Source organism: Elephas maximus, chromosome X (genome assembly GCF_024166365.1).
Source record: "Elephas maximus indicus isolate mEleMax1 chromosome X, mEleMax1 primary haplotype, whole genome shotgun sequence".
Lineage (NCBI taxonomy): Eukaryota > Metazoa > Chordata > Mammalia > Proboscidea > Elephantidae > Elephas > Elephas maximus.
Genome location: NC_064846.1, coordinates 52,272,137 through 52,288,553, shown reverse-complemented (window position 1 = coordinate 52,288,553; position 16,417 = coordinate 52,272,137).

Genomic DNA, 16,417 nt, shown 5'->3' with positions numbered 1-16,417 from the left:
AGATTTCTTTTTTCCTTTCCTTTAATGTGAGCAAACCCAGTTCCGAGCCACGTTGTGGAGGATGAGGGTCATCGATCTCCCTCCTTGCTTTTCAATTCCAGCCACAACCCAAGGATTATTAAGCATGGTAGAGCCAAGCCTACACTTTATTCCTTCATTCATGGCAGTTCTTTAAACTTTACTCTTTACTGTTGGTTTCCTTTTATCTCTTTAAATATGGAAGGCTAGAGTTGGAAGGGTCCTGAGAGATCATCTAGTCTTATTTTAAAGATGTGAAAACTGAGACTCAGAAAGGTTAAATGACTTATCCAAAGTCAGAGAACTAATTAGTGACAGAGCCAAAACTGGAATCCAGGATTCCTTATTTACAATAGTCTTTCCACTATCCCTCTAAGTCTCTCAACGATTCATAGGCTGAATTCCTAAGCTATTCATCCATTCATCTACCTTTTTAGGTGGAGGGTAGCCACATATCTTGCCAATTCATGAAACTTTGTCCCTTCAAACATCTTTATGCCACTTAGAGCCTTCTGTGAGATCCTCAAACATTTAACTGAATATACTACATATACACAAGGACTGGAATCAATTGTGAAGCTTCTTCCCTGAAAATATCCACCACCACCTGCAGGAGAAAAGACATATTAGTCTGGACTACGGAAGCGTAATGCGCCATTAAATTTGGTCTTTCTTGCCATAGCAAGTTTGAGTAGTTTTCTAGAAACTGTAAGACATTATTTGGATTCTACTATTCTGATTGAGGTGAGTTTTAGGATATGAGAAGAACTATGATGTTAAGAGCATCGAATCAAGCTAGACAGCCTGGATTCAAATTCCAGATCTGCAATTTACTATTTCACTTCGAGAAAACTATTTAAACTCTCATTGCCTTAGTTTCCTCAGCTCTAAAATAGGAATGAAGAGGATGATGATAACAACACTGCTCACTTCATAAAATTGTTGGCAAGATTAAATGCGTGTGTAAAGTGCTTAGAAGGGAGCCTCATTTCTAGTAATTTCTGTAAAAGTCTTAGCTGTTACTTATATTTACCTCTGTGCTATACAGGGGAAAAAAAAGATGGCTCAACAAATTAGTGCTCAGCATTGACCATTATGGGGACTCATACGGTTTATACAAGGAAGGGTGCTGCTGATTACTGGTCATATCTATTCGTTAGAGCTGGTTGAGCAGGTCCTTTCCTTAAAAACATCATCATAGTCTTATTACAATTGCTATTTTATTTCAAATAGCATTTTTTTTTTCAAATTAGACTGTAATTCATACTTTTCACTAACTTGATAAATAGATCCTCCAACTACTCTGAATTATTGGGTTGTGATTGTATCTCCACACACCCCGAGCCCCCAAAATAATGATAAGCCTAGACGTTCTTTACAAAGCAGTAGTTTTTCAACCTGCCAAGCTCCCTGAATTTTCCGCTCACAAAGATCTCAACAGGCTTGAAAGGCCAAAATAATACAGAGGAAGTTTACCAGGTCAACAAGCCATTGCATAGTTGTGGCTTTTAGGCACTGACAAGCTGAAATGAGTCAAGAGTGTGATGTAGCTGCTTAGAAAGCAAATGCGGGGCTAGAATAAAGCAAGTCAAGTCAAGAGCCCAGTTGAAGAGAAGAACCAGGCACTAGTCAGACCACATCTGGGATGCTGTGTTAATTTCTGGGCGCCCACATTCTAATAGGAACTTTTTCAGTCCAGAAAGATCCAGAAGAAGATGGTCCAGATGGTAAAGTTTCTGAAATCATGCCATGGAAAGAATGATTGAAGGAACTGGAAGTGTTTTTTCCTGAAAAAGAGCAAATTTAGCCAGAATGTGATGTGGAAGCAAAATTAGACATATTCAGTGTAACCCCAAGGGAAGAACCAGGAAAAGAAGTAGAATTCATGAGGGGACAAATTTAAGCTCAGGATCAGAAAGCTCTGTCTAAGGATACAAACTACCCATAAACAGAATGGGCTGCCTCGCAAAATAGTAAACTCCGTCACTACAAATTGTCAGAGACTGGGTATGGAGAAAGGATTTCTAGTTTAAGTGTGAGGTTGAAATAGTTGATATCTAAGAATATTTCCAACTCTAATCTATGATTGTAGCGCCATGGCTGTATGTTCAGATTGCTGAAATAATTATCTATAGCTGGTTTGCCTTCTAATCCACCATAAACACCACTGTCTTCAGACTAATCTTTTCTACTCAACTTTTATTTGCATCCTTCTCTCCTCTCCCTTGCATGGATGCACATACGTGTACACACACAAAAACACACTTTATATATGGCTGCCTCCTATCTACTGCATGGGATCCAAACCTCATTCCTGACATTCGTGCCTCGTACTATCTGAACGGAGCCCTGGTGGTGCAGTGGTTAAGAGCTATGACTGCTAATCAAAAAACCTGGCAGTTCGAATGTACCAGACGTTCCTTGGAAACCCTATGGGGCAGTTCTACTCTGTCCTATAGGCTCTACGGCAATGGGTTTTTTTGTTGTTGTTGTTGTTTTTGTACTACCTGAATTCCTTCCTCTTGGCAACCTTATTTTTCCCTCTTCTCCCAAACATTCTTCTCTATTTAAGCCATCCTAGCTTTTAGCCATATCAAGCTCATGCCTTTGTATGCGCTATACTTCTTCATGAAATTCTCTCAATCCTTTTCTCCACAAACTTAAATGTCACTCATCCTTCAAGGCCAAATTCTGATCCATATTTTACCTGACACGTTCTTTGACTATTACAACCCACTGTGTCTCCTGTTTCTCTGCATTTGTAAACAAAGACTATCATATTTTTAGTATGTGTTCATCCAATCCACCATTTTCCAAATGAAGAAACTTCGATGCCCCAAAATAAAGTGACTCATCTGAGTCAATGCAGCTAGTTAGTAGCAGGACCAGAAAGAGAACTCAAACCTTTCTGTTCTTGGTCTGGGTGCTTTAGCATGTAATTGTTTTACAGTTGGTCAGGTCATCTTCTCAGGTGGATTCTAAGCTCATTAAGAGTAAGGGCTGCTCCATTAAATTTTTTTTAATTTCCAGAGATCTTACCACTTTGTTATGCACATAGGTACTATTCAGTAAGCGCTTATTGATTGATTGAGTCTACTTGGAAAATTTTATTGAACACCATCTCTTCCAGGCACTGTCCTAGTAACTGGAATGCTGCAGTGAGCAAAACAGATAAAAATACATACCTCCATAGAACTCATGGATGGTGGATAAGCTCTTTTAAAACAAATAAAGAGAAAAATTTCTACAAAAGATGGACTTGTTGAAAGAACAGTTCGTCTGATGTGCCATTCTGTAAAACTTCCTAGTATACCACCAAACTGACTTGAACTAAACAACATTGACCTAACCATGTGGAACAACTTTGGAAACTGGATTCCCTCCCCTGTGTTCTAATGTACCCGTTAGAAGGGTCATCTATGCAGGTGTGAATGAAAGTAAGTCCTGGAAGCTTACAGTCTTGTCCAGTCTAATCAGATCCAAACCAACTTGACTACCACTAAGAACAGAATGACTGGGTTTGGCTGTCCAAAGCCACATCTGTCCAATGAGTCCTGTTCTTTGGTTTTATATCTTTAAATGAAAATCTGACCTGCCCATCTCTAAGAGTAAGAGATATTTTAAGCCACTAAAGGTCAGGAGGAGCCCTGGTGGTACAGTGGTTAAGAGCTTGGCTGCTAACCAAAAGGTCAGCAGTCTGAAATCACCAGCCGCTCCTTGGAAACCCTATAGGGCAGTTCTACTCTGTCCTACAGGTTGCTATGAGTCGGCATGGACTTGACGGCAATGGGTTTGGATGTCCTAAGGGTCAGAAACAGCTAGTCAACAAGAAAATTAAAATCAAATAGTAGCTAATGAGTATCTATTACAAGCTGAGAATTGTGCTAGACATGCAAGGAAATCTGAAGTATAAGTCATGGCCCCTGCTTTTAGTAATACTAGATAAGGAATAAAATGTATCAAATATGGTAGGTAAGCAAAAAGTCCATCAGGTCTACTTGAATAGCTGCGGATACAAGAGTGCCAGGTGTGAAATATAAGCACTTAATACATATATACCCCTTTCACCAGGCCAAACCAAGTATATGTCTGGGGAACAGTGTTGAGGAAGGGGATGACTTAAGGGTAGAAATTAGAACTCCAAGTTGACACAACCTGAAAATGACAAAATTCCAATATTGTGCCTCAATGGATGAAACCCTGTTTTTGAGAGAGTAGCCCAAGAAATTGAAGGAGCTCTTTTTCTCCCCACTCTTCACTTCCCCCACAGACCAATGCAGACTATGGAATGTGAGTCCACAAACCACCACATCGCCACTCTTTACCTTGTGAGAAGGCCAAAAATGTTTAGCTATGTCAGTGGGTCCAATGGCCAAACCTCATATTTTTATGCATAAATAATTGGGAGTATGTGTAACACTCTGTCCTCAGGGCTTTCAGGGACTGGGAGAGTGTAAATCATGTTAGAGTGCTGAATAAATGCAGATTGATAAAGAAATGTACACAGGTTTACACATATAAATTCACAGATATTAATATGCTGGAACATTTTCTCCAGCAACCTACAAATAACAACTGGACCTCAGATATTTAAAAAAGATTTATAAGTCCAGCAACAGTTCCTTTGCTGTTCCTCCTTTAGGAGCTACATCTGGTGATTTTTTATGTGACTTCTAACAGCTCAGCTAGTGGTCTTTAAGTTCCAGAAGCTTGAATAAGGAGACAAAATCTCAGAGTGTGAGAGTTCGATCCCAAAATCAGCTTTTACAATCCAGAAACTGCTAGTCCATTTTATGAGAACTCCCTAAAGAAAGATAAAGCTCCTCTTGGAAGAAAGCTTCCTTTTGAGTCAGAGACCCTTATTTTGTTCTCCAAAGAGTTCCCTTGAAACAGATTTGTTTAAGTTTCTGTATAACAATGGTTCTGAACTTATTTTTGACTCATGGACCATTTTAAGAATCTGGTGAAAGTTATAGATCTTTTCCCTCAGAAAAAAAAAATGCAGGCATAAAAAATGCACATGATTTTTCTCATAATTTGGAGTTCATGTATCTCCAGAAACCTATCCATAGATGTCATTAAGGGTCAGTGGTTCCCAGATTAAGAATGCCTCTTCCAGAAGTTGAAAACTAAGCATGTGATCACCTAGGACAAGGGAAGGTGGAGGATATAACTCAAGACTTTCAAGTGACACAAAAATGCAAAGAATGTGTGCAATCTAAAATTATAGCTTATAGCTCCATCTCAGGAACAAAGCAAAGAAAGATAACATGAGGAATTTTCATAAAACTCTGAGCCTTTTTACTCTGCAAAAATAAAAGCAGAATGTGCTTAAAGATATTCTTGCAGAATGTAGAAATTGTGACCTTTGGCTGCTATCAGTTTTTTTCTATTTTTCTTGCCAAACAAATGTTATGAAAGAATATCTCCAGGCATTCACTCTACCCTGAGGGTTAAAACATGTACAGGATGGAAACTGGCAGAGTGCTGAGGTTGGCGGGCTCATCTGCCTTGCTAAAGCTTCTAGAGACCTTCAACGGCTCTAGGGATGAGGGAGTTTTCTTTTTTGGAGAAAATCAGGTCACAAAAAAAGTGTCCAAGTCTTCAGAACAATTGGGCCATGGCAGCAGATACAAGTAGGGGGAAAAAAAATGCTCTTCAGTGTAGATCCCATGATCTCAGAATGCTGTATTTTACATTAAGAGCATCTACAGGAAATATTCTTGCCAGGACAAATAATCAGGAACCTTTCTCAAATGCAGAAGCTGGGAACAAACCAGCAGAGACATCATATCTTGGGAGAAGATAAGTTATTGAAGATTTGAGACAGGATTCTTTGGGGCTAAAATTTTCAAAAACAATTCTATTGCAGCCAAAATTACCCTCAGATACCACTAGGTTTCCAAGGATCTTTTCATTATTTTCCTGCCTCCAAGAAACCAGTATCATACTTACTTTTGTATGATTATCTCAACAAACTTTATTGAGTTTCTCTTATATGGCCTGCACTTTTCTTGTCACTAGGAACACAGCAGAGAGCAAAATGGACATGGTTCATCTTCTTAAGGAACTCACAGTTTTGTGGGGGGAAATAGACATGCAAGCATGTAATTATAATTAAGTGAATTACTAGAAGTATGAACAAGATGCCAGGTAGAACAGTGGAAAGAAAAACTAAGTCTGTTCGAGAAGGTAACACTTTGAATTAGGTCTAGAAGAGAAGTAGTTTACTAGGTTGCCAAGGGAAAGAAGGGCAAAAGGGACATAAAATACAATGGAATCAAGAAATGAAATACTATGCATGCTAGAATATTGGTACTGGAACATAACATATGATAATTTAAACAGAAGAAAGTTGGTGCTTCAGTTAGGCCCATTGATTTTTCAATGGCAACAATCTATCACACCTAAGAGAGTGATAATTAGGGATTAGGTTGACCTAGATGACATAAAAGTAGAGGTCAGTGAAAAAGAGAAAGACCATCAACGAGATGGATTGACATAGTGGCTGCAACAATGGGCTCAAGCGTAGCCATGGTCATGAGCATGGCACAGGACCAGACAGTATTTCATTCTGTTATACATAGGGTAGCTGCGGATGAGTCAGAACCAACTTGATGGCACTTAATAAACAACAACAACAACAGATGGCCTGTAAAGAGTCTTTTAACTTGATATGGGGGCTGTGAAACGGCTAACACTAGTTTTGAAAAATATCTACCTTACCTCAAGGATGTCTTTTTGTACATCTTTTGCCCCCAAACCTAAATCATTTTAAAAATGTGAAATATAAGCCTCACTGCCAAAACACTCATTTCTATGAAAGCAACATGAGTGCCTACTGCTTTTTAAAGAAGTCAGTGAAGTTTCCTGTTAAAACAATAAAATAGAATTTGCCACAACACAAGGAGAGAAAATCTACTTCAAGACCACTTTGATGGGCTATTATGTCAAGCAGGTGAAGCCTTTATTTGGTCTCTTCCAAGAGCTTTAAAATCTATAGACAGCTGGCACCTTTGGTTAAAACCATAGCCAAAATCAGTCATGAATATCATGGGTATTTTTTTTAAACGAAATCTGTCATCTAGAGGTTATATACGTATATTAACCTCAATACTGAAAAGGAGACTAGGTGAAAGTTTGTGACTGGACCTAACCGCACAACTAGAAAAAGAAAGAAAATCACACTGAAATCACTGGCAACAAGTTAGAACATTTTTCTTCTGTGAAAAATAAATTTCTTCATTAATATTAAAGCCTGTAGATGCCATTTGCTCTGTCAAAAGCTCATTTTATAAAATATCTAATCCTGCTAAGCCCTGGGGCCAGCACAGGATTTCTTTATCATCAATTAAAGCTACAATAATTTTCCAGTGATTTCAATTCTTATCACACCCCTGAGGGAACTAAGCTTCTTGGGTGGGGTGGAGAGCAAAGAGCTTTGTATGAAAATTCTGATATTGAGCAGTCTCTGTCAAGCCAAAGCAGCTGGAAGAACAGCACAGAGCAAATCATATGAACCAGGGATATGATTATACGACCAGCCCTGACTTCCAGCAAATGAGGCCAGCAAACACTTGCCAAAATTAATTATCCCACAGATGATCCACAGCAACAAGCAGCATCAAAATCCACAGGCAGAGACCAAAATTTGAGCAACGTTTTGTCTTTGCATATATACACTCTATAAGCTGCAAATGATACCACTGGTCAGATAATAAAGAAACATAGGTATCTAGATTTTTCCATGAGCCCAGATGTATAAATCAGGCCCTTTTATGGAAGAGCTTTTTGAACATCTGAGGGTCAAGACAATGTAATGGAAGACTAAGAAAGGCAAGACAGGGTGTGGAAAGTTTTTAATCTGTGGAATTCTTCAAGAAAAAGAAAGAGAGGAAGAAAGAAAGGAAGGGATGGAGGGAGAAAAGAAAGAGAAAGAAAGCAAGAGAAAGCAAGAAAAAGGAAATAAAGAAAAGTAATCATCGGTTGCCCTTATTAAGTCTGCCTTGGGCACAAGAATAGAAGGTGCCTCTTCCTTGTGGAGAATGATTCGAAAGTTACATGAAAAGCTTCACTCCCTGAGGAAAAAAAAAAAAAATTGACCTGTTAATTTGCCTTAGTGCCTGAGAATTTCAACCTTAGACTCATTCTTTTAGGTTCAGGCATTATCTCCAGGGGAGTTAAAAGCCCACATGTTAACATCTTAGAACCAAATAAGGCCAGGATCAACACTCAGTCTTTGCCCTAGGGAAATGCACTGATAATAGCATTCCAAAAAATATGATAATTGCAGTTACCAAACAAGTAGTGTTTACTTGTGTGGAACAAATATGCTCAAGGTTTTAAGTGTATTATTCCATTTAATCTATCATATAAGGAAGGTGATATTATTAATCGTCTTTTGCCAGTGGGGGTACTGAGGTTCAGAGATTGTAAAGGACTTGAGCAAGTTCATATAACTTGCCAGTGACAAAATTGGAACTCACTTTATGTAAAGATTATGTAAAATGTGTAAAATTCCATTTCTAAATCAATAGAATTAGGGACTATCGCCATCACAAAATGATTTTTTTCCCCGTTACAAAAAAGGATTCACCATTCTTTAGAGAGCCCAGTATATTTAAGTGTTAAGAGTTTAACTACATAAGAAGGAGGCTGCTGGAGGTGAAAGTTAATGAGAAAAAGTTAGGTAAAATATTAAAACTCTTTTGAAATTAGACTGCATATTCCTGAAAGACAAGAACGACGCCACAAGATATTTTGTATTTATTCATGCATGATGGTGGGTTAGAAAAAAAAAAAAAACTAGTATTTCCTAAATATCTATCTGGTGTTAGGCATAGGGTTGGACACCATTATTACTTAGGATTAGGTTTGGCTTCAAGTGACAGAAAACCCAAAACAAAAGTGTTTAAACAAAAAAGTTGTTATTGCTCTCTCTCAGAAGTGATCCAGGGTATTATTACACATAATAATCTCAGGAATCTAGGTTCCTTTTTCTTTTATTGTACTTTAGATGAAGGTTTACAGAACAAACTAGCTTCTCATTAAACAACTAATACACATATTGCTTTGTGACATTGGATAACAACCCCACAACATGTCAACACTCTCCCTTCTCTACCCTGGGTTCCCTATTACCGGATTTCCTGTCCCCTCCTGCCTTCCAGTTCCTGCCCCAGGGCTGGTGCGCCCCTTTAGTCTTGTTTTGTTCCATGGGACTGTTCAATCTTCGGCTGAAGGGTGAACCTCAGGAGTGACCTCATTACTGAGCTGAAAGGATATCCGGGGCCATACTCTCAGGGTTTCTCCAGTCTCTGTCAGACCAGCAAGTCTGGTCTTTCTTTTTAAGTTAGAATTTTGTTCTACATTTTTCTCCAGCTCTATCCGGGACCCTCTATTGTGATCCCTGTCAGAGCAGTAGGTGGTGGTAGCCAGGCACCATCTCGTTGCACTGGACTCAGTCTAGTGGAGGACGTGGTAGATGTGCTCCATTAGTCCTTTGGACAAATCTTTCCCTTGTATCTTTAGTTTTCTTCATTATTCCTTCCTCCCAAAGAGGCAAGACCAGTGGAGTATCCTATATGGCTACTCACAGGTTTTTAAGGCCTCAGATGCTACTCACCAAAGTAGAATGTAGAACATATTCTTTATAAACTATGTTACGCCAATTGAGCTAGATATTCCCCGAGATCATGGTCCCCACAGCCCCCGGCCCAGCAACTAGGTCCTTCAGGGAGTTTGGATGTGTCTATGGAGCTTCCATGATCTTGCCTTGTACGAGTCGTGCTGGCTTCCTCAGTATTGTGTACTGTCTTACCCTTCACCAAAGTTTCCACTTATCTATTAAGTGTTTTTCCATCCCCACCCCTCCCCTCCCTTGTAACCATGAAAGATTGTTTCTTTTTGTGTGTAAACTTCCAGGTTCCTTTTTTACTTGTTGTTTCTGTTCTGTTGGAATTTTGTTCCCAAGGTCACCACATGTTCAAGATGGCTGTTGGAGCTCCAGCCATTATATCGTCATTCCAACTATCAAGAGGAAGGAGCAGAAGAATGGCACAGCACACCCTCTCTCTCTAAGGACACATCATGGAAGTTACATATCCCACTCCCACTTTTATCCCTCTATTAGTTACCTATCCTATGTAGCAAATTACCCCAAAACTCAGCAGCTTAAAACAACTCACAGTTCTGTGCATCAGTAATCCAGGCATTGCTTAACTGCACTGTCTGTCTCATGGCTTCTCACTAGGCTGTAATTAAGGTGTCACTTGACGCTGTAGCCTCATCTGAAGACTTGCCTGGGGATGGATCCGCTTCCAAGTTTACTCACATGGCAGATGGCAAGATTCACTTCTTTGTTGGCAGTTCCCTAGAGGCTGCCCTCTGTTCCCTGCCAGTTTCTTACCTCTACAACATGATCCCATTTGTCAGAACTCAGTCACATGCTATACTCAGCTGCAAAAGAGCCTGGACAATGAAGTCTATCCAGGTGGCCATGTGCCAAGATAAAGTTAATGGTTGTATTATTAAGAAGGAAGGGTAGTTCTGGATATTGGGGGCAATTCACATTTTCTGCCATAGGTATCTTAGGTATTTTATTTCATCCATCTTCATAGTCACCTTGTAAGGTAAATAATATTATTCCCATTATAAAATAAGGACATTAAGGCTCAGTCACTGTTAAATAACTTTTCCAGAGTTACAAAGCCAACTTGTTTGGGTGGAGAGAAGAAAAGAGATAATGGATGGAAAAACCTTGCTGGGTGAGTATCAATCACTCTAATCTTCAGATCTGTATGCAGGCAAGTACCTCCCGCTTTCCATATACTACACACACTCTTATTTTAAGAGAAATCAAGCTTCCATACAGATGAGTGTGAGATCCTGCTCAAATATCAGACATTTTTAATTATTGTGATTTTGGCGTATTATTATGGTATAACCTACCCAATAAGAACTGCAAAACCAAGGGGATTCTACAAGCTTGGAGAAGACCAGCTAGGCTGTGAACTCATTGAGGGTATGGTACATGACTCATTTTTTTAATTCTCGAAGGTACAGTATTGGTAGTACCCCCTTCATGGGGTACGATGGGGTTTATTCCCTTTAAGCAGAAGATATTTTAATTGACACATTGAAAATTTGCATAGATAAATGCAATACAGAAGGAAAAATATGCCTAACAGTAAAATAATTATGATCTTAATGATTATCCAAATGGCTGCTCCAATAGACCCACCTGAGTGGACACCCTGAGAAGAGAAAGCAAAATTATTTCAATAGGTGAATCTCGTGCTGTATAACAGGATACAACTTCATAACAAAAGACCCAAATCCAGGACTTGAGATACGTTTACACAAAGAAAGCGAGCTCAGACTCCCAGACCTTTACCAAAACCAAGTAACCCCTTGTTGCCTACACTCTTTTTTTTTTTTACAATCCCCAAGCCCTTTAGTGACATTTTTCCCCGGTTTACAATTTTTTATACAAATTGTTCCATGCCATTGGTTACAACTTTTACAATGTGTCAGCATTCTCATTATTTCCATTAAGTTTGTTCTGTTTCCATTGATCTAGCATCCCTTCCCCTCCTTGACTTCTCATCTTTGCTTTTGTGTAATGTTGACCATTTGGTCTCATGAAGTTAATCACTTCAGGGAGCACATTACTCATGGGTGATATTGTTTATTTTATAAGCCAATCTATTATTTGGCTGACAGGTGACCTACAGAAATGGCTTCAAATCCAGGTTCAAAGGTTATCTCAGGGCGATAATCTCAGGGGTTCCTTTAATCTCTATTGGTCCAGTAGGTCTAGCCTTTTTTAGGAATTTGAGTTTTGTTCTACATTTTTCTCCCATTCTATCCAGTACCTCCCATTGTGTCCCTGGTCAGAACGGTTGGTAGTGGTAGCCAGGCACCATCTAGTTCTGGTCTCAAGTTAGAGGAAGCTGTGGTTTGTGTGGGCTGTTAGTCCTGTGTACTAGTATTTTCTTCTTTGAGCTTTTGATTACCTTCATTGTCTTTGCTCCATGTGAGTAGAGATCAATGGTTGTATCTTTGATGGCCACTCGCAAGCTTTTAAGACACCAGACACTACTCATCAATCTAGGATGTAGAACATTATCTTTGTGAATTGTTATGCCAATTGACTAAGTTGTCCCCTAAGACCATGCTTCACCTACACACTTAAGACCACACTGGTCCCTTGGAGTTTCTGGTTGCAAGCTTCCTTTTGCTGCACAAATTACACTGTAACACCCTGTGTGGCTTCTCCTTGATATTTTCTCCGGTCTCTGCCTTCCAGTTTTTTCTACCTTTCCCTTGTTTTATCTCCCTCCCACTCCCTTTTTTTCCTCTACTTGACTCTCCTATGACGATGGGAAGCAGATTATATCCGGTCATAGAAGGTAAGAAAAGTGGAAAAAACTACTCATGTTCCTCTTTCCTCCCATATCAAGTTTAGTCTAAACCTGAAGTATGTCCATTCTTGCACCTACTGAACATGGGCTGAGGCCCAAATGATTTCTCAGGTCAGGTTAAACTTGACAGGATCCATTTTTTAGATTAAAGTTCTCTGTGAATTCTCTAGGATATTTTAAAGGGAAAAATGTAAAAGCCCCCATAATCAAGTGGTTCTATACTCCTGCACACTAAATTTACCATTTTCATTTAGTTGCTTTGCAGAAGTCCTCAAGTTTATGTTTAAAAGCTGAATGGGCCTGTAGGTCACTAATGTATATAAGTACCACGGGGCGGGGGGGGGGAGTGTATAACCAGGACTACGATGTAGAAAGGGTCAACTTCAGCTATAACTTAATTGACATGTTCTTCACCCTTTGCCCTACGTCTCAACTCCCACATCAGTAATAAAACCATGTTTGTAATAGAACTTTGATATTCCTTAATTCTGGCAAATCTTCCATGAGGGTCCTAAAAGACAAAAGAAATCTAGAGCATATGGCATACTTGGAAGATTATGCCTAGTTAGAAAGGAAAGGATATCACTCATACATGAAAACCTCATTTGTGAATTATAATGACAGATGAGGTTGCTATCAGTAAATTTATGGGCCTGTCAAGCATCCTAAAATCAAACCTTGGAAGGTAATTCATATATTAAGGCCCACATATGGAAACCAGCAGGCCCTGTTTTTGCTAAGTCCTGCTTTGCTAGGAAATGGCCTATCAACTCTACCTAAATGTATTAAAATATCAAGGGCTATTCAAAGCCAACAGAAATGTCAACACACTGAGAAAAGGTTATCAGAAGTGCCAATGTATTTATCTGGAAGCTTTTCACAGGGTTGCACAGCTGCTACTGTAACCTTAACCAAAGAATATGGGGCCTCTCTGTGAAGGCCAGCTTATTCCAACAAGTGTGCAGTTCCACAGGAGACCCACAAGGAGGACTGAGCAATGCTGCAGCCTGATTATTGCAGATTTCAGTTTAAATTTACCTGCTTCTGTAATCATCACTACCACCAAAACTTTAAAATCAATAAGAAGGTCCTTAGGAGATCTTGACATTTGGAAAACATGGGATTCAATAAGTAAGGCAAAGCAGAACTTCTACTTGGGCAAAGTTTTCCTCATGCTTTTGATTGTTGTCAACAATGGGACCAATGAGTAGGGACATAAAATGTATTAAGTACCTACTGTGTTCGAAACACTGTGCATACACTTTGAGTATATTATATTATTTAATCTTATCAATATTTGTGTTAGGCAGATATTATCATCCCAGTTTTATAGAAGAAGAAATCAAGGCCCATAGAAGTTAAGTGACTGGTCTAATGATAATATCCAACAAGAAAATGATAGAATTGAGAGTCATATCCAAGATAGCCTGACTCCAGAACCAATACTCAACTCTGAGAGAGTTACAGCCAAAGAAGAAAGAACCACAAAGTTTTCTCTAGGTTCTTTTGAGAGAGAGACAGAAAGACAGAGACACTAGCTGACTGACTTTCAAAATTACATTTGTGTGATTCTTTATAGTTTACAAAATATTTTCCCATACATTATCTCTTTTAATTTCCATAATAACCCCATGAAGCAGGTGTTATTATTCCCAAGAATAAACGCAAACCTAAATATAAAGTCTTGTAGAAGATACTTCTGGAATGACCAAGTTCTTATCTTTCTTTTATACTCGTTCCTATTCCTTGTGAGAAGTACCCTTCCAGTTAGCACTACATGTTTCAATTTGCTTCTACCTTTCTCTTTTTGACCATTTACTCTCACTTCTTAATTATCATAAAAGTGTCACCCAAGAAGCTTGGGAACAGAAAGGGCCATGTAAACCAGAGACTCCATCAGTCTGAGACCAGAAGAACTAGATGCTACCACCGACCACTGTCCTGGCAGGGAACACCACAGAGAATCCCTGATGGGACAGGAGAACAGTGGGATGCAGACCTCAAATTCTCGTTAAAAGACCAGACTTAATGGTCTGACTGAGATTGGAGGGACCCCAGAGGTCATGGCTCCCAGACCCTCTGTTAGCGTAAGACTGGAACTATTCCCAAAGCCAACTCTTCAGACAGGGAATGGACTGGACTTGACTTTAAGACAGGAAGTGATACTAGAGAGGACAGCGCTTCTTGGATCAAGTAGACACGTGAAACTATGTGGGCAACTCCTGTCTGGAGGCAAGATGAGAAGGCAGAGGGGGACAGGAGCTGGTTGAATGAACACGGGGAATACAGGGTGGAGAGGAGGAGTGTGCTGTCTCCTTAGGGGGAGAACAGCTATGAGTACATAGCAACGTGTGTATAAGTTTTTGTATGAGAGACTGACTTGATTTGTAAGCTTTCATTTGAAGCACAATGAATTTTTTAAAATGTCAAAAAAAAGAAGCTTGGGAAGGAGACCACCATGATCTCAATGATGAGAAACTGGAAACTACAATGTAAGCCTAATTACACTAAGTTCTATTGATTGGGGGAAAGATGTTAACCTTTATGCAGACATTGTTAAATCTCCTGTAGCATTTCACTTCAGTGAGTTACAAGGACAGCAGACAGAAATTCCCTTATCTGAAAGGAAAAAAATGTTCAGTCATTCCTTGAATTTTTTTTTAATGCCAAAGGGTAATTTTTTTTTAAACAAAGTTAAGTAATTTTCTCAGTTTTTATCTGTCTTAACCTATCAGTAAACAAGTTCCAGCCTCATATCTCTACACAAAGTTAGAAACCATTTGGGGAGGAGAGGAATTTAACATTTAAAATGGCCTTCAAGAGATAGAGACCAAAGGAGGCTTAAAAAGAAGATGAAAAGAAAGGAAAGAAGATCTCCAATATGATTTGCAAGATGGGAGAAAGGAAAAGCAAAGCAATGTCAAATAAGAAGAAATAACAGCAATAATATGAGATTGGTCAATGTTTTAATACAAAATGTTGCTACACAAGCAGGGTTAGGCCACTTGAGTATGCCTTAAATAAGGATCAGTAGGCAAAACTGTTGGGTTTTTCCAGCTGGGTTCCAGTTTGCTCCCCAGTCTGCAAAAATATTCAAGATCTTTCCCTCCCCCATTCTTCCTATTATAGCTTTTCTACCCTGTGCCCCATTCCTTTAGTAGCCTGTTTTCTACTAGATACAATCTGATAAATTCATTTAAACTAAGAAATTAAAAGGCTCAAGGTGATTTATTACCCCCAGGTATGTACAGATTTTAGCAGGGGACTTCAGCAAAGACTTAATCCAAGAGATTAGGGGATTCTCTAATGGTAGGAATTTTATGCAATGGCATAGGCCAACTAGAGAGCGATTGAGTGGGGCAAGGAGGGATTTCAGCACCTTTCAATTCACACCAGAGAACCCCATATAGAGTGGGCTCCTGCTATCAATGTACAAATTGCTTACAAATTGCTGAGAAATAGGGCCATTTTAAAAGTTGATAACTATAAGACAAAGCAAATACAATAATACAATGGGGTTACAAAGACTGCATTAGTCAAACGCAAGTTCAATACTAATCAAAGCTTGAGAGAGAAGAGAGGTGAAAGACAGAGATAGACAGAGAGAGAGAGAAAATATATCTCCCAATAACACACATCATTTAATATCCTCAACATCCCAACCTATGCAATGCATATTTTGCCACTTGATGAGAAAGGAGCACAAAACGCTTGTCTGAGGCAGGAACTATGAGTGGGCAACTTCAAGGCCAGAGACCAGACTTAATGCAACAAAGCACAAATATGGGTGCAATATTTTTCCTGCTCTACTTTTTTTTACTCTTCTCAGCCCATACGCAACCCAACCCTTTCAAGTACTAATCTTCCAATCACTGGGAATAGCTAACTAAAAATAAATAAATAAATGGCACAAGTTTCTAATTAAAAAAAAAAAGATAAGAATGATGTTTCTTCAAAGGAGGGCCAAGATACCG